The following is a 24,761-nucleotide window of genomic DNA, read 5'->3' as shown; positions in this document are numbered from 1 at the left end:
TGTGGTTGACAAGTCGAGTTTGAGTCAAAACGTATGTGTGAAACCTTCGATGGAGATTTGGCAAGTTCTAAAGTGCACTAGAACGAACCATTGACAAGTCGAGAGTAGGATTTGCGGGTCGAATTCTGCTTGCTTATGCGGGAATTGAGAAGGAGAGAGTAGCGGCCGAGGCTTCAAGTGAAATCTCTGTAAAATTCTGAAGCGAATGTGTTACCCTTCCTGTAGTAAACTGGCGGATTTGTGTCATTATTAAAGGTGCTCGCAGTAATTTTGCATTAGTTTGTGTGAATCCAGTGATGGGGCGGACGAGCCGCAAGACTTTGTCAGCTGCAGTGTGTGAGTGTGACGTCAGTGGTGCTGCGCTGAGATAGGTCAGTTGCCGAGAGGGGTCGCGCACGGATTGGCTGCCATCCGTGAGAGGCAATAGGTTGAGAAAGGTGGGTGAAGAGTGTCCTGGGAACTAAGTCATTTTCTGATCAAATGCAAATAAAGAGAAAACATAGAAATTAATTTTGTTAAAGCATTCAAGGGCGCTCTGAAACGAGACGCCTACATTATGGCCACTGATGGAGAGCCTACACCGCCTGAGGGTACTCCAGCTTACATAGTTATGGAGGAGAAAGGTGTCGGGCCTTGTTTATGGATGAAACAGTGGCGTAAATTAACAGAGAAAGAGGGATGTTTAGCGTTTCCAGAACATGGGACGTTCAATCCAAAGGTGCTAGAAAATTTAAGATGGATGTTAAGTACACAAAAACCACCTCCGAGGCCAGCTCAGTATGAGGCTTTAGCGATTTGGGACTTGATAGCTCTTAAGCATAGACAAGAAAGATTCCAGAGAAGACTAAAAAGGGCAGAAAAGTCTTATGCAATAGCTAGGTGGGATAATGAGAACAAAATGTGGAGACGGGGAATTGTTGACGGGCTGAAACTGTTCCCAGAAATAACACAGGGAGACGAGACACAGGGAAAGAAAGCCACCTGTAAAAGAAAAGAAAATAAGAGACCTTGGGAAGAGGAAGATGATTCAGATGATGAAGAATTCATGGACCGATTATTACATGATCGCCCGCCACCTTATGCGGTGAGCGACAGTGTTCCAAGCACTAGCGTGGGTCCTGGGAACCAGTCGCAGGAGAAGGGAGTTACTGATACGGTACAGACTAGAGATACGGCTTCGATACAGAATGGTGTCAGTGTACCCACTGTGCCAGACATGCAGATACAGTTGCAACCTCCACCGCAGATACAGAGAATCTATCCAGACGTTCCAGTACTTGAGACCACTACAAATCTGATTGTGCCGCCAGACCCAATATATACAAAATCGAGGTTAGTGCAGATTGAGTCAACTCTGAAATGACTGTCTCAGCCACAACCACAACTGATACCAGGGTACAATCCAGTAGCTGGTCCTCCGTTAGTACCTGTCCAGGGTACTTTGGAACTGACCTATGGGGTTACTGCTCCACGAAGTTTGGGACCGGGTCAGACACCTGCTGCAATATCGTTACCAATTACTGTCGGTCCACCAGTGCCATTATATGCACAGGGTAAAACTGGCGTATGTGATCAGGGAGTAATGACCCAAGATCCAATAAGAGGAGGGTCCATAGGAACTCCTCAGATAATGGCCCCAGGAGAACAAGCCGTTGAAAAACCGAGGTCCTTAATAGACCTTAGCCCAGTGGAAGCACCCTTGGAAGCAATGCATCAGGCAGGGCTAGGGGTTTTGACTCCGCAGACAATAAGTACGAATGCTTCACAGTCACCAGTGATGCATGCAGGAAACATTTTGTTGCAAGGTTTTACAGTACAACAGCTAAATGAGTGGCTGGAAAAAACTTATGCTTCACAAAAGACTACAGTGACTACTATAGAACCGGAAAAGACAGGGAAAGATGATTACCAGAATTTTGTGAGACTGGGAGTGGAAGCTGCTGAACTAGTGGACGGAACTATGGGAGTAAACAGATTAGAATCATACACAGAAGCAGAACTGAGGTATCTGTGTCCTAAGATTACTAAAGAAGTAGGCAAGGTACACCAGAGATTAGCGAACCTGGCAGACAAGTACAAAATTGATATTGAGAACACTAAACATTTGAAAAGAAGTTACAGGTTAGACTTTGATTCAAAAGACTTCGAACATATGAGGTCTGCCGGAATGAAAGCGCATCTGAAGGAAATATTGCAAAGTGCGCAAATCTGGGGAGCATTAGAAAAGTGGGAAGGCAGATGGGCTAAGAAAAGAGACAAAGAAAAAGATGACAGCCCGGGAGCTAGTAAAACTAAAGCTTCACCTGATACGGATTCGGTAAAAATACTACCTATGAGAGAGACAGCTGGAGGTGTTTTAGTTCATGTGCCGTGGTCCAGAGGAGACATCCTATTGTTTACTAATGACTACCCTAGCTTGAGGGCGAAGCCGATCGAGTGGTACCAAGAAACAGATAGGTTTGTGAAACTTGCAAAGGGTCTCTGGGAAGACTTGAATACTTTGTTTGAGATCATTGTTCCGCCTGATTTGTGACTCGAGTGCAAGAGAGGGGTAGACTGGCCGACAAAGGAGCCGGCAAGGGATAAGGTAACCGGAGCTCCCTCTGAAGAGGTGATGAAGTACTATCATGAGGTGATTGAGTTTTTGAAGCAGAAGGTGTTGCCGAAGGTGACTGATTGGCAGAAAATCGACCGGACCTCACAGGAGGTTAAGTAATCAATACATGCTTACTATGAGAGGTTGTTGAAGGCATTCAAACATTACAGTGGTACTGAAACTATTGAGCCGAAAGATATGAACCATCTTGTGTTCAGATTTGTTGAAGGGCTGAGACCAGAGGTCAGCCAAATGATTAAGAATCATTTGATTTGTTGGCAAGCGAAGCCAATTGATGAGGTATTACAGTATGCGAAATACTGTAGCGACGAGATTGAACTAAAGCAGAAAAAGTTGAAAGAAAAGGTGATGGTGATGCAGATAAGAGCTGCACAGGCAGGAATACAGGGAAATGGAGTTCAACAGATGATACAGCAGCAACCGCAAATGAATGGTGTGTTTCAGCCGCAACCGAGAGGTCGAGGTTTTGTGAATCGCGGTCCAGATTTGAATACTGTTGTGGTTCAAAACGACACGCAAGGGATGAAAAAGATGTCACCATGTCACGCGTGCGGGGGCGTGGGGCACTGGAAACGGGAGTGCCCGAATGTGGTACAGGATGGTGTCGTTCAACAAAGCACTAATGTCGGTACATTACAAAATGTACGAGGTCCAAAACTGAGAAATCAGAATTCGAATTTTCAAAATAACTTGGGACAGATGCAAGGGGTACAGCCCATGCAGCAGATGCAAATGCCGCGTGTTCAGCCAGTACAAATGCAGCAAGTACAACAGCAGGTTCCCATGGTACCTAGACAGCAAATGCAATTACCAATGGCTCCGATGGGACAGCAACAGGGGATGCTTCCTCAACAGGTCACAGGTCAGGTAATGAGTCAAAATAACACAGTACAGCAATTCCCATTGCGAGGTGAAGATGGAATGAATGAGGAGTGGTCGGATGACAGTTCAGACAGTGAAGAGTGCAGGCTTGCAGCATCCTTAGAGGTAGACCAGAGGGGTCCCTATGTGGAAGGGAAGGTTATGGGTTACAACGTTTCATTCCTAGTCGATACTGGAGCTACGCGCTCTACAGTTAGAAGTGCAGAAGTTCCGAAGCTACCACTTTCGGGGCGTACCATAAGAGTGGTCGGAGTGGCGAACAGTATCTGACAAACCCGATTACAGATCCAGTGCAAATTGAGATCGGCAACTTCCAGGGACTACATAGGTTTGTAGTCTGTGATTCAAGTCCAGTATCCTTACTGGGAAGGGACTTGCTGTGCAAAACAAAATGCTCGATTACATGTACCAATGATGGAATCGAAGTGCAAACAAACAGTGATGATGAAGGAGACAAAGGTCAGTTCTCAGAATTAGAGACAGGACTTACAAATGAGGATTACCCTTTGATTACATTATTCCCGGTGCTTACAGTGATTGACCTACCTGCCGAATTACAAGGAACAGTGACATAGAAAGTGTGGGATTTGACAGGAAAGGAAGTGGGACTGATAAAAGGTGTAGAACCAGTTAAAGTACAAGTGAAGCTGAATGCAGTGTTTCCCCAGGTGCCGCAATATCATATGGCACAAGACGTTCTTATTGAAGTGTCACAAATAATCGCAGACTTTGTGTAACAGGGAGTTCTGAAAGAGGTGTTGAGTAGCCCGTGCAATTCACTGATAATGGGTCTGAAAAAGCCTTGTGGGAAAGTTCGAATTGTGCAAGATTTGAGAAAAATAAACGAGATTGTGGTAAAATGTTGCCCCATAGTACCCAACCCAGCAGTGATCATGTTTCAGGTTCCGTGTGACGCTGAATGGTTCACTGTTATAGACTTGTCACAAGCTTTCTTTTCGATACCTATTCACGAGGACAGCCAATTTTTGTTCAGTTTCAAATTCCTGGACAAGGTGTACAGTTGGTGCAGAATTCCCCAAGGGTTTTCTGAGTCACCTTCCATCTTTAATCAGATATTGAAAAAGGATTTGGAATCCTTAGTACTGCCTTTTAACTCGACTTTAGTGCAGTACATCGATGACTTGCTGATTGCATCCAAAACGAGGGATAACTGTAAATATGACACAATTGCTTCACTGAATCATTTGGGAAAAAATGGACATAAAGTGTCACCCAAGAAGCTGCAATACTGCCGGAAAGAGGTGAAATACTTAGGGCATCTGATTGAAAGGGGGTCCCGAAGAATATCGAAGGAAAGAATAACAGCCATTTTGCAAATGAACCCTCCAACGACAAAGAGAGATGTCAGAATGTTTTTGGGAATGGTGGGCTACTGTCGCCAGTGGATACCCAACTTCTCGATTATTTCAAAACCTTTGATAAAGCTGACAGGTAAAGAGATCAAGGATCAGCCGTATACCATAGCTTTGTCCAAAGAAGAGCTTGAGTCATTCATCGAGTTGAGAGATTGCATGTGCAGGGCACCAGCTTTGGGTATGCCTGATTATACAAAGCCTTTTCTACTGTTTTGTCATGAACGTGATGCTTGTTCTTTGTCTGTCTTAACACAGGTCCATGGAGGTGCAAATCGCCCTGTAGCATAGTTTTCAGCTACTTTGGACCCCGTTGCAGCAGCCTTACCGGGTTGCTTGCGTGCAGATGCAGCAGTTGGTCAGAGCCTTACACAATGTGAAGGCATAGTGATGGGATACCCCCTAACAGTAATGGTTCCAGATTCAGTTGAAATTTTGTTAACTCGAACCAAAACTCAGCACATGAAAAATGCTCAACTCACCAAATACGAGACAATTATACTAGGGTCACCAAATGTTTCTCTGAAACGATGTACTGTATTGAACCCGGCAACTCTACTTCCTGCTGAAAAGGCTGAAGTTAATAATGAAGAGGAAGTTGAGCACGATTGTCTTGAGGTAACGGAATTATGTACCAAGCCACGACCTGATATTCAAGATACACAATTGAAAGAAAATGATTGCATCATGTTTGTTGATGGGTCCTGTTTGAGAGATTCAATCGGAACCCTGAGAGCTGGTTATGCTGTATGTACCATAGCTGGTATTATTGAAGCTTCCTGGCTTGAAAAAGTGTTTTCCGCACAAGTGGCAGAACTAATCGCCTTTACCAAGTCATGCCACGCAGCCGTGAATCTGAAAGTCACTATCTATACTGACAGCAGATATGGATTCGGAATTGTACATGATTTTGGCCAACTGTGGTCACAGAGAGGTTTCATGACCTCTTCTGGTTCTCCGGTGAAAAATAGTGAACAAATTAAAGACTTGTTACATGCGATTCAGTTGCCTCTTGAAATTGCTGTGGTGAAGTGCAATGCTCACGTCAAGTCACAAGACTTTGTGTCCATGGGAAACGGCTATGCAGATCAAGTCGCAAGATTTTGCGCATTCAACTGTATATCGTTCAAGGATCAGTGGGAATTGTTACCGCAAATTGAAAATGACACATGCTTGAACCTTGCATTAAGGGTAGTTGATACGCTAGATGAACTTAAGACACTACAAGGTCATGCTAGCAAAGAGGAAAAACGCTCCTGGCAAAGAATGCAATGTGTACAGAGGGCTGATGACTTCTGGGTACCAGAGGAGGGGAAATTAGTTTTACCAAACAGTCTTCTGTCCCAATTCGCAAGGTTGTATCACAGACAGGCTCATCTTGGGAGAGATGCAATGATCAGGTCATTTAAAATCGATTGGTTTAACCCGAAGTTCAGACATGCCGCAGAGGTTACCTGTTACAGGTGCATCATCTGTCAACAGATGAATGCCGGAAAAGGGACTGTGGTGACTTTGAGCCACATTGGAAGAGCTGGTGGTCCATTTAGCAAAATGCAAATGGATTTCATTGAGATGCCTGTTTGTGGATGATTGAAGTACGTGTTGGTTATTGTGTGTGTTTTTAGTCACTGGATTGAAGCCTACCCCACACGTAGAAATGACAGTCTCACAGTTGCAAAGCTGCTACTCAGGGAGCTAATACCCAGATTCGGATTTCCGGTCTCTATAGAATCAGATAGGGGCAGACACTTCGACAATGAGGTGATTAAACTTCTGTATGCAGCACTAGACATCGAACAAAAGGTGCACTGTAACTACCGCCCTGAAGCATCAGGATTAGTAGAGCAAATGAATGGTACCTTGAAATCAAGAATGGCAAAGATGTGCGCAGCTACCAATATGAAGTGGCCAAATGCATTACCCTTAGTGCTGATGTCCATGAGAAACACCCCCGATAAGAAGACAGGACTTTCACCTCATGAGATCCTCATGGGTAGAGCTATGAGGTTACCCGCAGTACCTGCAAATGCTCTAGTGAATATCACGGATGATATGGTGTTGGACTACTGCAAAGGTTTGGCTGATATGATTCGCTCTTTCTCTCACCAGGTGGAAGCTAACACATTGCCACCGATCGGAGATCCGTGTCACACCCTACAAGCCGGTGACTGGGTGGTGGTCAAGAAGCACGTGAGAAAGTCGTGTCTGGAGCCGCGCTGGAAGGGGCCGTATCAAGTAATCTTGACAACAACTACTGCTGTGAAATGTGCAGGCGTTCCAAATTGGATACATGTCAGTCACACAAAGAAGGTAACGTGTCCAACTGATGAGGAACTTGAAGTTTCCGGCACAACAGTTCCAGAAAGAGAAGTCTCAGGGCTAGAAAACAGCCAAGAGGGAACTGACACTGCAAGAGAGCCCACTGAGAACAGCCTTGTCCCTCAAACAGTGAGTGAGTTTGAGAGAGGTGACAGAGTGCCTATCTCAGTAGAGGCAGCAGGAGAACTAAGTCAAGGAGAGGTTCTCCCAGAAGTAGACGAATACGGGTTAGAACTTGAACCCGTTACAGATCAAAAGGAAGAAGAAGAGGGAGAAATAATAGAAAGAGATCAAAGTACTCCAGCATCCCCTGAGCCAGTTGCAGGTCCATCAAGCGAAAACACCATATTGCAAGAGGAGGGTGCTGTCCAGAGTCCTGAAAAGACAAATCGGAAGAAGACGCATAAGGGTGATAATTGGCCAGAGAAACCAGTTCTAAGGATAAGAAGCATACCAGATGAAACAATAACGGAAGAAATCGATACATCCTGAGTGGAAGATTTAAGTGAAGGAGAACTGCAAGGTGAACGTAGACTAAAAAGAAAAAGAGTCGCAAATAGAAGGTATACAGGTCCTGAATGGGCGTATGCTACAACATCTGAATGGCAACAGGAATTCCTAGCATTCTGTTTTGATCGAGAAGTACCAGGCCAATACTACGGCACCTGAACTAATTCAAAGATAAAACTTTTGTTAAAATCGAAAACTGAAAACTGAAGGAAGAGACTTATAAATTACTGGATGAGACACTGATAACCTGATTTGACTTTGGGAAACATGATTATGACAAGCTGCTAACCTGATGTGACAAAGGGATCCTGGAGTAAATGAAAACGCTGTAAATACACGCAAAGGAGAGTGAAAGAAGGAAAGTTTATATCATCCTCAAGTTGATTGTTATTCTGCTATTTGATTCTATACAGACATGGCTTATGATAGAGGTAGTAACAAGAAGAGTAAGGTGTGTGGTTGGTTAAGCCTTATAATAGGTATTGTGTGCACAGTAATGATTATGGGAGTGATTGTGGGAATGCCGTGGTTAGATAAGAAAACTATTAACGCTACTTCAAAACCTGATACTACCACACTAACACCGTGGGAGAAGTTCGAGCAAGATGCAAGACATTTGCATGAGGGGACTAATTCAAAAGGGGAACTTTCTACTAACGTCTTCTATCGCTTGCTGAATGAGTATGTCAAGACCATGGATGCGAAAAACTGTTATGTGTGTACTAAGATTCCTTCATCTGTGCAAGAAGGGGTTACCTATCATAGCCTTCCTTTAACCTACTGGATTAGCTGTAGCTTGTTACTAACCAGATTCTATAATCAAGAGCATGTGCAATACTTTTATTCAAATTTGGATGTTGAGTTTTCCTTTTTGCCTGTGATTGAATTCTTGAACAAGCTAGCTAAAGAGCATGATATAAAAATAGTTAGAGGTTTCTTTGAACCAACGCTTACATTTGGGACTGCCTATGCACATCGCAACAATCTGACCTGCTTATTGTCTCCTGTAGAGAAAAGCTTTTTAGATCACACTGATGATAGACGCAAAGCATTAAAAGAAAGATTAGAAAAAGGGTTAGAAAAACGCACATATGCAAACGATTATGCTTACACGGCAATCAAAATGCAAGGCAAATTAGCTATAGATGCATTGCATGTAGGTAGGCTTTGTATATATAGGCCAAAATCCGAACAAGACAATTTGTTTGTGGGAATGAGTGAATGTAGACATGTGTTTTTGTTTCAGAATAAACTGACATTTATGTTGAATGGACAGGATCCAGCGATCCTTGGGATCTATTACATCTGTGGGCTTAATGCTTATTACTGTCTCCCTAAGGGATGGTATAGGACATGTTATTTGGGAATAGTTTTCCCAAAGATTTACCAGATTGATGACTTGAAACAAATACCTAAAACTTCTGAATTACAACATGCTAGACAAAAACGAGAATCAGTGGCGGCTGTCATTGGTGATATATTTGGAGCCATAATCCCTTCGGTAGGGGTCATCCTGAATTCCATGAAAATTCAAAAGTTGTCTACTATTGTGGATAATATGCTGACGAACTTTACAGGGGCTATACTCCTGATGGATACTGAACTTGCTGCAGAAAGAGCTATGACTCTTCAGAATCGGCTTGCTTTAGACATTCTTTTAGCAAAAAGTGCAGGGGTCTGCAAGATGCTCAATGAGCGTAATTGCTGTTCTTTCATTCCAGATAATAGTAAGAAGATTAGAGTTATGCTTACTAGCCTAGAGATAGTGTAGATTTGAAGGATTTGAAGGAACTTGCAGTATGGGAGAAATTTGGAAAAGGAGTTGCTAGAGTGGGAAGTTGGTTTACCAATATTTGGAATGGGGTTCTTGCAAAAATACTAGGGGGTCTATTAATTGTTCTGGCCTGTCTATTAGGATTATGGGGAGCATGCAAAATTAATGAGAAAATTAAGAGAAATTGGACAAAAAGAACCAGGAGAAATGAAGAAAGTGAAAGAGAGAAAATGTTCAATGAAATTTGGGAAAGCTCACACAAGGGACAAGATGTTGAAATGTGCATTATGAGTAAAGTGAAAAATCAAAGTGAAAGGTCAAAGAGAGAGGTTTGTGTGATGACGAGCGTCATCAGAGGAGGGACTGAGAGAGCGTAGTTTATATAACCTTTATTAGAGTGAAATATCTATATATCAATGAGTGACGATGCTGCATAGAAAACTATAATAATAGCGATTTTTCTTAAACATGTACTGGAATTATGACCACGATGAGTGGCCACCAATGTAGACGTAATTAATAATGATGAATAAAATGTTTATGTTATGGTCAATTAAGCTTATATTAACGTTCGTATTGTTGAAACTGTATTGAAATTCTTCATAGGCCCTAACTTAGCGTGAGCTGCAGTTTAGCTGCTCGGCTCTCATATTAAATGCATTTTCCTGTTTTCCAGTGTGCTGACTCACAAGGGGCCATGACCCTGTAAATGTTCTTTTCTTCAAACTCGGAAGACGAATGTATCTACATTAAAACCGTTCCCAGGCACATCTTCGGTGCTCTGAAAAGAATGTTATAAAATATTGAAACAATTGTAGATTAATGTTATGTACAAGGTCACTTAGACCGGTGAACAACGAAAACTGCTGACCCAAAGGACGTGCCAAGAGATGCCAAAATATGAAGTAAAGCCGGATGTGCCACCTCTGAAGACGTCAATTATGAAAACCAATCAACAATCTCTAAAATAACGTGGGGTGACAATTAGGATTGCCGAATGTTAAACTTGATAGGTTAAAGATAGTGGGGTATAGTAAATGTCCAATAGAATTTTGGGGGAATGTACTACGAAAAAGGGATAAAAACCCATGTCACGTGGAGGTCGGGACCATTAGGTAGGGAATGCCATTGATTTTATCCAGAAACTCTGTCACTCTGTTTGGTGACTTGAGACTTCATTAAAACCATCCTTGTTCTTAGACTGCCCATTTACACCTTTCCTCCTTATGAGGGAAGTGCCCTTTTGCCCTTTAGTTAAGTCCTGACTGATGGAGATTTGACTGATGTCCTGAAGACGAAGACTGAACCTGTGCGCTGACCTAATCTTTGGAGGGTAATTATGACAATGTAATTGTAATTTGTCTGTTTGCTTTTCCTTTCTAGGTACCAATTGCTTGTTTTGACAGAGACCATAGCTAGATGTTTTCCAAATTGATGTTCTAAATTGTTTTGCGTGAAGCCCAACATGCGAATGCTAATCAATGGTTAGGACAGGTGTTCACTAAATTGACGCAAATAGACAAATGACTGAGACTATGCTTCGTTGAACCGACGCGAGATCAAATACTCTGCTATACTTCGATCTATGTGTACGCCGTGCTATGTTCTAATGTTTGTGATTCTTGCCCTAATGAAATCTTATCAAAGTTGCCATATTGTGACTATGTTGCTATGTTTCTTGGTTTTGAGATTAACGTACTTAATCTTAGATTGTAATTAATAGGGAATAAAATTCATAAAATTCTACTAAACCGGTGTGGTTATTCATGACTGAAAGGTCATGGTAGCATCTTAAATTGATTAATGACTTTGACTAAGGTGAAATGTATTGTTGTGATAAACATTGATGACATTATCGATGTATTGATTGACATATTGATTAGTTATCTTGTCCTACGGTGTCTCTCAACTGGGTCAAAAGATTCATTGGCCTAAAACGAGTCCTAATGTGTAATAAATTAACATAGAGGGACGCGTTATCAATGGGAATACCTTAACAAAGGAATTCGTTTTACCTGAGCTGAACATGCCTTTTACAACAGCCTCTGAATATCGTAACTGTTGAGGTTCAGCTCTCGCAACTCCCAGGATGTCAAATTAAAGCTTTTCAAAGTGGATCTTGGAAGAGACAGGTGCAACAATGGAGAAGGATCTTATGGAAGACAGAATTGAGAACACAGAGCCAGCCTCACTCAAGAGAAGTTGAAACTAATGATTTCTAGGGCAACGTGGAGCTGCTAGTGACACAGTTACTTCAGCTTCTTCCCCATCACTTTTAAAAGCAGAGGAATCAGAGGACATTAGTACGATATACCTGAAGCCAACACAAAGTTAGAGGATCCACCACCCACTTTTGATCCCCCTGACTCTGTTAGCAGAGTAGAGAGAGAAGAGCATCAGTCTCACATACAAAGACATTTGACTATGAAAGATCTGAAAGGATTTTGGCTGAAGGTTAAGAAACATAGGGGAGAGAAAGATCCAACTCAGTCTATCTAATTGAAGATTCGTTCTTCCTGGAATGTATGCTCCCTTCACAGATATTAGGTACCTCTCAGCTCAGGAACATAGAGCATGAGCAGTGTTTTTTAGTCTGGCACAATGGCTGCTCCCTGGCAGTCATGCAACAAAATTGCCTGTCCTCGTTAGCACTTCTTGGCCATTGATCAGAGCAGCAATTGTGTAGAGAGCTTGCTAGACAGCTGGCAACTCCCACCAATTCCAGGATTAACAGTTTTTCTGTGAGGACCATAATGCCTGAGTTAAATATTTTCACTGATCTATATTCCCATACATCCATCAAAGGCTAGAACTATTGAGATGAACAAATTTAGGGCCATATGTACGAAAACATTTTCCCATAGACACAGAATGGGTAAAACCCTTTGCTACATCTGGCCCTTAATTCCTAATTTTTCACCACCCACCAATTTACTACAGGGTGAATTATGCAAGCTTTGTAATCTCCTTTCCTGTCAGGATCAGCACACAAGTCTCCCTAGAAAGGCACATTAGGCAGGTCTTATGCAATCCCAGGCATGTGTAGAAAGGAGGGGACATTGTGGAAAACAAGACCGTGGAGATTAGAGCTCCATAAAAGACTAGACCCCATGAAAGTCTTGTCACATAAATTCACTTTCCAGGTAGAAGGAATTCTTCTGGGCTAACGTAGACACAAAAGTATTTCAGGACCAACGGGGCATGCAGCACACAACTGGCAACATGTTTTGAATTGTTATAGTCTTCTGATACGCTATATCTCACACTCAACTTTGCAGATAGCCTCATCTTTTACTTGATTTCCTTTTCTGGTTCACTCCTAGTTAGGGCCTTACCTGCATTTTACCTTGTTTTCTCCCTAAATGATTCATTGTCCTCTTCACTGGATTCTCTGGTTCTTAGCCATTGTTAAACTGACTGTTCTTGGGCCTTAGACAGAATTTCTGGTCACTCAAGGGTCGTGATAGCATCTCTCTACAAAGAGACTGGTAAATCAAGGTCTAAATGTATTCATGCATAACATGATGACTACAAGCTTTTGTACCGTGTCATAGCCCAATTTGTCGGATGCGTGCTACTGAGCTCCAAATGCAGTGCTGGAGGTCGTTTGCCACTGGTGTCTTGATGCCCTCTAAACAATGGCTGTGCAAACTGGGCCATGCACATCCTGTCCCGCTTAAGTCTCAGTATAGCAAGCGAGAGCAGTCATAAGCTTCCCAGGCAGGAAGTGCATTTTGCATGATCTCAGAATGCAACAATCAACCAATAGACACATTCACTTCAATTCCCAGCTGAATGTTTAACTTTTGACAAAAGAAAGTACTGTGTACTCACATAACTATACCAATCACCAAAACCAGACACTTCCAGGGAGAACAATGCTACAGCAGAAACCAGAACTAGGGTTTTAAATGATGGCTTGTCCATAACACTACCATCATAGTGGCAGCCATCTGTCCTTGTATTCTGTGTACATGCTTGCTGACACGCTGATAGTCCCCATAAATTTGGCCAAGAAATCCTATAGAAACCTATCTCTGTCCAATGGCAGTCATATACAACAGACCGTAGACTGAAAAGGTAGGATTCTTAGAGAACCTTTATTTTGGTTTAGATCAGTACTCTTATATTTCACATCTTGTTTTATTCCGTTTTGAGCACATCTCTTCCACTGTCGCAAAATATTTTTTTTCTCTTCTTCTGGGTTCCTGTAAAGATTTGCCGGCCCACTGGAATTCTACTGGATACAACCTCCTAAGAGTAAGCAAGTGCAAAATTTCTATTATACTTTCTCATTGACTTGTATGTATATCGCTTACTCTCCTTTTTGAGTCGATCACTCTGTATTAACAAATCATTCCCCATCCTCCCACTAGTCAGAGGTTCAAAGCCTTTTCCTCATCAGCTGACTGCATAGATCCAATTGTGGCTGAAGGTGCAGGATATATCTTAATCTTTGTTGTAGCCACAAATCGCATTGTCTGTTTATTCGGACCCTCAGAGTACTTTGCCTTTGAATAAACAATAGGATAGGGAATAGGGAAAACAAACCCCTTAACGTGTGAATGCTAAACAGTGCCTGGGTATTTTAAACAAACAAACCTGCAAGCCTTTCAATGAATCCTGAATCTAGTGGTCTTACGTCTATCTAGGATCCCACTGACCCGAATTGGACTCATAAAATTTGTCTAAATGTGGCACAGCCTTCCTAAGCCACTGTAGGAAACTGGCATGGTGGCATGCAGACCAGCATCTCCCACTTGGCCTTATAGTGCTTCCATGATGGAGTATTTGAAGGCTGGTTTTTCCCCATCAAAGGGGTGGCCCGGTACGGTCGAGTTTTCTCCTACCAGTTTGGATCTTCCCACTGTGAGGCTTCCATGTGAATGGCAGTTTTAACGTCCTTACTGGGCTGCAGGTGTTGCTGAATACTGAATGGGATTCTGCCTGCCTCAATTGATCTGGAGTCTGCCAGGCATCACCTGCTCTCGTTAGGAGAGCCCAGAAGAAACTCTGCTTTTGCTTTTTAACGCGTTCCTCCCCCTCCTTTCTTTGCGGTCCATCTTTTCTGTTTAATACCTTTGTTCGTTCTTCTTTTTCCTAACTATCTTGTTTTTTGTTCGGCAGGAGGTGTGATCAGGCATAACAATAAGGCATTAAGGGGGTCATCACGACCCCGACGGTCGGCAATAATATGGCGGTAAGTACTGCTAACAGGCTGGGGGTACTTACCGCCATATTATGACATTGGCGGGTTGCCTAAAGCCAACTCACCAATGTGCCACTCTGACTGCCACGGAGGTAACAGCTGCCGGGCTGGAGATATCCATCTCTAGCCCAGCTGTCGTCACTGTTCCGCCTGCGGGATTATGACCCAGCCTACCACCATGGTTTTCGTGTCTTTCTTAATGCCACGAAAACCATGGCGGTAGGCACTATCAGTGACAGGGAATTCCTTCCCTGTCACTGATAGGGGTCTCCCCCTCCCCCTCCAGTTACACCCCCACTCCGCCTACATTCACACCCCCCCTTCACACACCCATTCAACCATGCATCCACGCATGCATATATCCATTCACACACACATATGCACACACATTCCATACATACATGCAGACACGCATTCACATAACACGACATACATGCACTCATACCTCCATACATGCACACGCGCATTCTACAAGCAACACACACCTGCATCCACGCAAACACAAACATTCACACCTCCCCCCACACACACACACACACAACACCCCCCTCCCCTGTCGGAGATCCAAGTTACCTGTGTTCAGGGGTCTTCCGGCAGAAGACGGGATGGGGCGCTGCTGCCACCAGCAGCGCCCACCAGCAGAACACCGCCAGGTCGTATTATGGGTCATAATATGGCTGGCGGTAGTCTACTGCCATGGCGCTGCTGGTGGCAGCAGCGCCACCATACCGCCATCCACCGGCATGGCCACAGCCAGATTTCCTGCATTCTTCTGGCGTAAATCCAGCTGTGGTCATAATACGGCGGACGGCTGGTAGCCGCGGCGACAGTCTTTTGGCGGCCGTCACCGTGGCGGTAGGCGGTTTTTACTGCCAGTCTCAAAATGAGGGCCTAAGTTCCTATGCTCATACTATAGCCAATCTAAAAGTCTTGTCTTTATATATCAACATTCCTGCAGTACATATCAAGTTCAGCTGTTGAAACAGGGAAGTTCATGATCCCCTGAATTTCTGTTTCTCTCTCTTGTCACATTTCCCTTCCCCCGATCTACTGCTATTCAACATACTAACAATTTGAGGTGACTGTGGGTTTGAAGGGTGGAAAATACCACTTCTCCCACTGAGTGTGAAATGCAAGGTTATTTCCAAGCCGTTGTTGTCATTCCAACCATAGCAAAGGCTTCCAATATCTTATTGTCTCAAATTTAAATGTAGTTACCAAACAACATCAAGTGGCCAGTTCAAACAGGTATGAAAATACAATTTTAGAAAAAATTGTTAATACAGGTTAAGCAAGAAATAAGTTAAATATTAAAGTCTGAGAAGAAAAACCCTAGTCAGGTACCCTTACCTCAGGCTACTGATCCTTGGACTTTTCCACCTCCTACTTAAAAGTGTAAAGCCAATATGCAATTGTATTCTTGAGTGCTACTTATTATACCATTAGCACCACCTGAGAGAATAAGCAGGGATTCCAAAAAAGTTTGCATTATTGCTTAATTTGCATAAGTTACATTTCTTCTGCAAACCAATACCATTTCCAGTAGACCAGACAAGGGTAGTTCTTGACTTTCCCCATTTGAGTGGGACATCTGCCAACTGGAATACTCTAATAATAGAAATTAATGATCCTTTCTTAAATCATTTTTCTTCATTCTGTGAGAGAAAGTGGTGGAATTTTCTTGATCAGAAATCATATGTTCTTTAAATAGATAATGAGTTATAGAATATTTAATAAGGTCATCAAGACAGAGCCTGATTTATATAATGGCAGAGAGGGTAATCTATAGCAACAGCGACGGAGATGTCTCCCAGCCAATATACCCTGTCTGCTGCATTTACAGGAGGATGGACGTTAGGCTCTGCCCTTCAATGGCCCTGGGGAGTAGGGACGGTCAGAGAAACAGCTACATGTTCGCCCAGCCAATTTAGATGGATGGACACATAGGCGGTGATTCTAACCGCGGCGGGCGGCGGTCGCCGCCCGCGATGCGGTTACTGCCAAATGACCGCACCGCGGTCACAAGACCGCGGCGGCCATTCTGGCTTTCCCGCTGTGCTGGCGGGCGACCGCCAAAAGGCCGCCCGCCAGCACAGCGGGAAAGACCCAGCAACGATGAAGCCGGCTCCGAATGGAGCCGGCGGAGTTGCTGGAGTGCGACGGGTGCAGTAGCACCCGTCGCGAATTTCAGTGTCTTCTAGGCAGACACTGAAATTCTTTTTGGGGCCCTCTTACGGGGGCCCCTGCAGTGCCCATGCCATTGGCATGGGCACTGCAGGGGCCCCCAGGGGCCCCGCGGCACCCCCTACTGCCATCCTGTGCCTGGCGGGAGACCCGCCAGGAACAGGATGGCGGGAGGGGGTGTCAGAATCCCCATGGCGGCGGAGCGCGCTCCGCCGCCATGGAGGATTCTGCAGGGCAGCGGAAAGTCGGCGGTACACCGCCGACTTTCCGTTTCTGGCCGCGGCTGAACCGCCGCGGTCAGAATGCCCAGCGGTGCACCGCCAGCCTGTTGGCGGTGCTACCTCGGTCATTCGCCCTGGCGGTTTTTACCGCCAGGGTTAGAATGACCCCCATAGTCATTGTTTACTGTTCTTTACCTCCAGGTAAAATCTGGATATAAGGAACAGTAAAACCATTCTAACCCTTCCACCATCATGGGAGAAGCCTCCCATGGCGACAGGAGATTTACTTTTTTCTTTTCAAAAAGAAAACCCTGTTTCAGGATTTTCTCTTTGAAAAGAAAAAAGAATACTGTTTGCTGCAGGGCTGCTTCCTTCTGACCCAGCCCTGTAGCAAAGAGAATGATGCATTGACATGAACTGCAGTGAAGGTGGTTCCGGCTAATGCCTTTAGAAATGACCAACAGCTAGGTGGTCATTTATAAATCTCTCGGGCAAAGTAATATTGTGCTGGCAGATACAAAGTCATACGCCAGGCCAAGAGACAATACCTTGTCCACCAGTAATTAAATCAGGCCCTTAGTATGTTCATACCCATCTCTGATCATTAGTCAGTGTTCAAGACCATGTGGCCAGGAGAAAACAGATCTACTCTGTTTAATTGAGAGTTACAAAGTGAATTAAAAGATGAACTGGCACAGGTTATCAATTCTCATACAAAGTGTAAAGAGCCTGTAAATTTAGTGGATCAGTTAGATGGCCGTTTGACTATGCATTTCTTTCAAAAAAGGAAAGACTCATAGCAGTATGTTAGCAATGGATTCTACACTAGAAAAAAATAGAAGTTCTGATGTTCCTGAACACGCTCAATTAGAAAACATGAGACGTCCTTTCTCTAAAGATGAAATTGAAAGAAAATGTGTGCAAAACCTATGCCTGTCTTGTAGTAAAAGACTGTTGCAGTGAAACAAAGGCTTCCAAGAGTCACGCAGTAATGCCAGACCCTGTCCAAGCTGCCAGAGGGCTGACAAGGCCTAATAAACACCAGCAGTTCAACCCCAAACACAATGTAGGGTTGTAATTGAAGTTATGTTCGTCAGTGAGGCGCTCCACTCTCCCTTGTGGTGTCCTCTCCCTGGTCTACAGGAGGTATCTAATGACTGCAGTCCGCAATATACTGTCGGCATAGACATCGATTAGGCACATGTGCAGATTACTTCAGATAACCCCAGTGATCAATTATACATCTTGGTTTACGCCTTGCATTCATCCAACAATTTCTGAATTCCACACAGCAACCTCTTCTGTACATACTAGCTTCTTATTATGGTTGCCGGCTAAGCCCCGCTTTCACCTGCTGGTTAGCGTTGCATTCCCAGCAATGCAGCGGGTGCAGTGTGGCTACCTGACTTTGCTGGGATGTATTCTCTTCTGCTGAATCTGCAGTGACCAACTTGCATAGTACAGTGACCACTGGATGAAGTCACGTAGCTGGCATTCCTGGCCAGGCACGTAGAGGTGCTGGGGTTCAGCAGTTAGGCTTAGTTATATGTAGGGTAGTCTCTTTGGTAGTCACAGCCTCCAGGATGATCAGTACTTCCCACTTTTCTGGCAACGCAAGTCCTCTTCATGGCGTCGGTAGTGGCAAATCCATTCTTTTGGGCTCACAACAGATTCCCAACTGACACAATGATACTTGATCTTGAAAACGTTTCAGCACAGCTTCCATGGGAACCATTCAAAAACACCAGGTTAGGTTCTCACAGCACTGGTCACTCTTGGCTCTACTCTATTTGATAACTAGCTTTCTCTGGGTGCTCCTCATGCTGGGAAGATGGTGGTAATCTCCTCCTTAACAGTCTCTTTTCTTGGAAGTGCAGGCATACTGTTTCCCCCTTTTAGCAGACAGATAGGATTTTAGGCTCATTTGGCTGACTATCAAATCCTCATCAGAAAGTGCTGACATCAAGTGATGTCTCCTCAGACTGGCTGTCGGACAGGCACTGTTCCTGTTCACATAGCAGTTCTTCAAGCACTCTGCAGAGCACTCTCTTCCTTGGTCAAAAATAAAAATAACTTGGAAATGGAACAAAGTGGGGCATTTTGCATCTCACTTTTATGTACATTATCAAGATAGGGGAGGTAGATCCATTGTCTAAAACATCAGAAGTACTTTGAGTTCTATTTGTTTTTCTTTTAAACTCCCTTTAAAAGGGATACAGCCTCTGTCAAATATGATGGCTCTCACAGCAAGTATCCAAAGCGAGAGCATAATGAAGTGTCAGATCTCTGCACTTGGCTCTCATCAGCCCTCCTGAAATAGCAATGAGAGCCAGACAAAAGGGCAGGCCCTGCAGAGAAACCTCCCAACCTGCAGTCTTACAATGTATCTCTGCCATCTACCAAATGGCAGTGCTCAGTAACAATTAAGTAATAGCACTTTCCTAACCAGAGCATCAAGGTATTTTTAGGGAAGCTCAGTCTCCATCCTCCCTCGCTTTAGTGTTTCCACTCTCCAGCCATAATAATACAGGCAGCACATGTCTCTATTCTCATCCTCCATCTTGTGCCATGCTAAACAAGAGGCATCAAAATGGATACCAGTACTCAGACTCACACCACACACAGAATATTACTACTATTCATTTGTTACACATGGATGCTCTAGATATGCCTACACAATTTAATGTGCAAGGTTCTGGATTTAATGTAACAGAGGAACTTCACACAAGAAGAGTCTGAAAGCTTGACTCTCCTTGACACAGAGAAAGAGATCTGGGGCCAGATGTAGCAAAAAGCAAAACTGCGACTTGCAATTTGCGAGTCCATCCGACTCGCAAATTGCAAGTCGCAATTTGCTATGCAGTACGGTGTCTCAGACCCACCCAATGAATATTCATGAGGTGGGTCGCAAATTGCGGCCCCATTGCGAGTATAGGCACTCGCTAACATGGAGGCCTGCTGACGTCAGCAGACCTCCATGTTCGTGACCTGCTTTTAAATAAAGCAGTTTTTTTTTTTTGAAGTGTAGCCCGTTTTCCTGACAGGAAAACGAGCGGCACTGCAAAAAAACCAAAACCTTTTGTTTCGGTATTTTTTCAGGGCAGGGAGTGGTCCAGGTCCAGTCACAAACTGGAAGGGGTCCCATGGGGACCCCTTCCAATTTGCGAGTGGGTTACCATCCACTTGAAGTGGATGGTAACTGCGATGCCATTTGCGACCGCGTACGCAGTCGCAAATGGTATTGCATCCCACAGCGACTTGCAAATAGGAAGGGAACACCCCTTCCTATTTGCGAGTCGCAAATGCATATTGCGAGTCGGTAACGACTCGCAATATGCATTTCTGCATGCCAAACCCACGTTTGCGACTCGCAAATGGCGAATTTCGCCGTTTGCGACTCGCAAACGGGTTGCTACATGTGGCCCCTGGTCACACTACAAATTCTCAAAACATGTTTCCTTCCTTCACCACTTTCTTTGATGCTCCCATAGTATGGACAGTAATCCAAAACCTATTGTGGCCCCAATTATAAGCTGCATGGGTCTGGTGCACATTTAATGCATTGTAAACTCGCAAGCAGTTTTGCCTTTTACAGTGACAAAATCACCACAGTACCATTCAATTATGAGTAAAACAGGCATGGAATGGAATATTACCAATTTTGAAGCCTTGAAACCATACGTTTTCATACACATGTAATTTATTCTGCATGTTTAGAATTCTTCACGAAAAGGTGTGTTTCGATTGGATCATTGCACATCAGTTTAGACTGATTATGTGCAATGCAGTTGCTGATGTACCACAATGCCAATATCAATTGAACTGAATTTGTATTATTGTGCAAACAGTTGTTTGATGCTTGATGAGTTATCCAATAGTCACCAGCTGAAGGCATTAACACGAATAATGGCACCCTATGTTATTGGTTATGCAATTATTTAGCCTTTTTTATTAATGTTTGCCTGATGCGTTTGATAAGATAAAAACATGAGAATTAGCTCAACACAGGAACTGTGATTGTAAGATTGATTTAGAACTTGGTGTATCCTTACCCTGCAGTCAAGCATATCCACTTGCTTTTCAGAATCAAATATTTTTGTTGGTCCCAAGAAGGATGGGCCAATTTTTTGTATTTTGAAAAAAAATATATATGTTGTCTCTAATTTGCAGCACCTAAATGTTGAATTTACATTTATTGTGCACATGGGCCACTCATGTTATGTAATGGGAGGGATTTCCTCAGAGGTATGCTGCAACTGTACAGGTGCATCCAGTGGCTTATTTTGTCCAGAGGTTTTCTACAACAGCATTACATTACACTATCACAGACAAAGATCCTTTGGCAATAATGAGATAATAGGATCTAGACACACAGCAGACGTTTATATGCATCACAGAACTTTGTTGTGAATAAAAACAGCCAAAGCATTACCTCCCAGCAAATTAGGCGGACCTTGTTGTTTTCTGATAATAATGTTGTTAAACTTGGTCTAAAGATTGGAAACACAAAAGCCTTATCTCAGCAAAACATTCATAAAAATGTAAATAAAGTTGTTTTTTAATCTTATTTTGCCAAATAGAACTCAATAACTCCATAGAATTGATCAGTTTTGATATTTTCCTAACACATCTTCACATATACTCATACTCTTGTTCTGTTTGTGCTCAGGTTAAAAGTTCACATACTAGAACTATGGGTTTTTCATGAGACGATTCCCTGTTCTACCGAAACCGATGGAGTTTAGGTCAATATACATCACTGGACATGCTTAGCATTGCACAATGCTCCTGCACAAAGCTCCACTCTCCGGCCCATGAGTGTGCATGTCTTTTGGAGCAGAAAAGGTTGTGGACCTTTTCCTGGACTGCAGCCTTGCATTCAAAAAAACATTCTTTGTGAAACACCTGTGTAAAGACTTGAAGAACATTGAGTCCCATGAGTCTGGAGAATTGCCAGCGGTAGGGTCAACTACAATGCATAGGCTATAAATTCTTCAGGGTCCATAAAGTTCTTGTTAGGCAATCATGATATATAATTCCTGTAACCAGGACTGTTGTTGGTATACTGTAATTATTCTGCTGTGAAATCAACTAAACTAGAGAATTCTATGTCAGGACCGGAGGTGAGGATTATGCATGTCTTTCTTCACTTTTTATTAAACAGCCAGTTCAAAGTTCGAGAGTAAACCAAAACTACAACACCCATGAAACCATCATCTCCATGGTAACCAGTGTCCAATCCTTTCCCTCTCCGACTGTCCATGTATATGTCCTTCCTTGGCCACGTCCTTCCTCTTTCTTCCCTGCTCGAGCCTCAGTTAAGTCACTTTACCCTAACTGTCTCTTTGAGCTTTTGGTTGCTTATTCTTTCACTTATTGTAGCCTTGTGCTGGCATATATTTCTGTGTTTATACTTCACAGCTGTCACCGCATGCGGTAGGCTTTTTAGCCCGAGCATAGATTTGATTTGCGGTGACACATCCGGTCCACCAGAGGGCACTCTTCCGCGCTACACTGGTGATCCGGAGCACTTTTTCCTAGCGATTCGAGTCGCGGTGAGCGCTCGACTGCTATAGAGATCTCGCCACAGGGGTTTTGAGCTGTAGTCCAGTTTTTAACCCCTCCAACTCCTGCAAAACACCGCTTGCAGTAAGGTTGACTCCCGACTGGGGAGCATAGTGCGGCAGCGGGAAGGACGCGCAAAGGCCAATGGTCTTCACTCGGAGAGGAGTGCGAGGGGGCTACCCTACATATTTTTTACAGGGCATTCTCCTGTCATTCGCCTAGCTACTGTGTCCCCTCTATAATGCAGTCCTTGCAGGACCACAAACTTTTCCTCAACCTGTCCCCAGGGGAGGGCCCTCCACAGTGCACCCTACCTCCTGAGTTAGATGTCTTACTCTCACAGGCCATAGCCAAGGCCCTGGCCCCCCTAAAGGAACATGTGGCCAAATTGTCTGAACAAGTTTCTAAGGGCACTGGCTTGTTTGGGGGGATGGGAGCTGATTCTAAAACATCAGTGAACTTGACGGCTCCAAGCAATTGCGCAAGCTTGATGCGGGGCACCTGGAGGGCTTCGAACAAATCACCGAAGCCTTCTATAAGAGTGTGTGTGCGCAAAAGTGACCACCCTTCCAGGAGGGGCTCTGGCCCGGAGAGACCAGTGAAGAGGTTCACCCCATATTGGACCCTGATGTGGGGTCACCCAGACGATTCCCTGTTCTACCGAAACCGATGGAGTTTAGGTCAATATACATCACTGGACATGCTTAGCATTGCACAATGCTCCTGCACAAAGCTCCGCTCTCCGGCCCATGAGTGTGCATGTCTTTTGGAGCAGAAAAGGTTGTGGACCTTTTCCTGGACTGCAGCCTTGCATTCAAAAAAACATTCTTTGTGAAACACCTGTGTAAAGACTTGAAGAACATTGAGTCCCATGAGTCTGGAGAATTGCCAGCGGTAGGGTCAACTACAATGCATAGGCTATAAATTCTTCAGGGTCCATAAAGTTCTTGTTAGGCAATCATGATATATAATTCCTGTAACCAGGACTGTTGTTGGTATACTGTAATTATTCTGCTGTGAAATCAACTAAACTAGAGAATTCTATGTCAGGACCGGAGGTGAGGATTATGCATGTCTTTCTTCACTTTTTATTAAACAGCCAGTTCAAAGTTCGAGAGTAAACCAAAACTACAACACCCATGAAACCATCATCTCCATGGTAACCAGTGTCCAATCCTTTCCCTCTCCGACTGTCCATGTATATGTCCTTCCTTGGCCACGTCCTTCCTCTTTCTTCCCTGCTCGAGCCTCAGTTAAGTCACTTTGCCCTAACTGTCTCTTTGAGCTTTTGGTTGCTTATTCTTTCACTTATTGTAGCCTTGTGCTGGCATATATTTCTGTGTTTATACTTCACAGCTGTCACCGCGTGTGGTAGGCTTTTTAGCCCGAGCATAGATTTGATTTGCGGTGACACATCCGGTCCACCAGAGGGCACTCTTCCGTGCTACACTGGTGATCCGGAGCACTTTTTCCTAGCGATTCGAGTCGCGGTGAGCGCTCGACTGCTATAGAGATCTCGCCACAGGGGTTTTGAGCTGTAGTCCAGTTTTTAACCCCTCTAACTCCTGCAAAACACCGCTTGCAGTAAGGTTGACTCCCGACTGGGGAGCATAGTGCGGCAGCGTGAAGGACGCGCAAAGGCCAATGGTCTTCACTCGGACAGGAGTGCGAGGGGGCTACCCTACATATTTTTTACAGGCATTCTCCTGTCATTCGCCTAGCCACTGTGTCCCCTCTATAATGCAGTCCTTGCAGGACCACAAACTTTTCCTCAACCTGTCCCCAGGGGAGGGCCCTCCACAGTGCACCCTACCTCCTGAGTTAGATGTCTTACTCTCACAGGCCATAGCCAAGGCCCTGGCCCCCCTGAAGGAACATGTGGCCAAATTGTCTGAACAAGTTTCTAAGGGCACTGGCTTGTTTGGGGGGATGGGAGCTGATTCTAAAACATCAGTGAACTTGACGGCTCCAAGCAATTGCGCAAGCTTGATGCGGGGCACCTGGAGGGCTTCAAACAAATCACCGAAGCCTTCTATAAGAGTGTGTGTGCGCAAAAGTGACCACCCTTCCAGGAGGGGCTCTGGCCCGGAGAGACCAGTGAAGAGGT

Source organism: Pleurodeles waltl, chromosome 3_1, assembly GCF_031143425.1.
Source record: "Pleurodeles waltl isolate 20211129_DDA chromosome 3_1, aPleWal1.hap1.20221129, whole genome shotgun sequence".
NCBI lineage: Eukaryota > Metazoa > Chordata > Amphibia > Caudata > Salamandridae > Pleurodeles > Pleurodeles waltl.
This window is presented reverse-complemented; position numbering follows the sequence as displayed.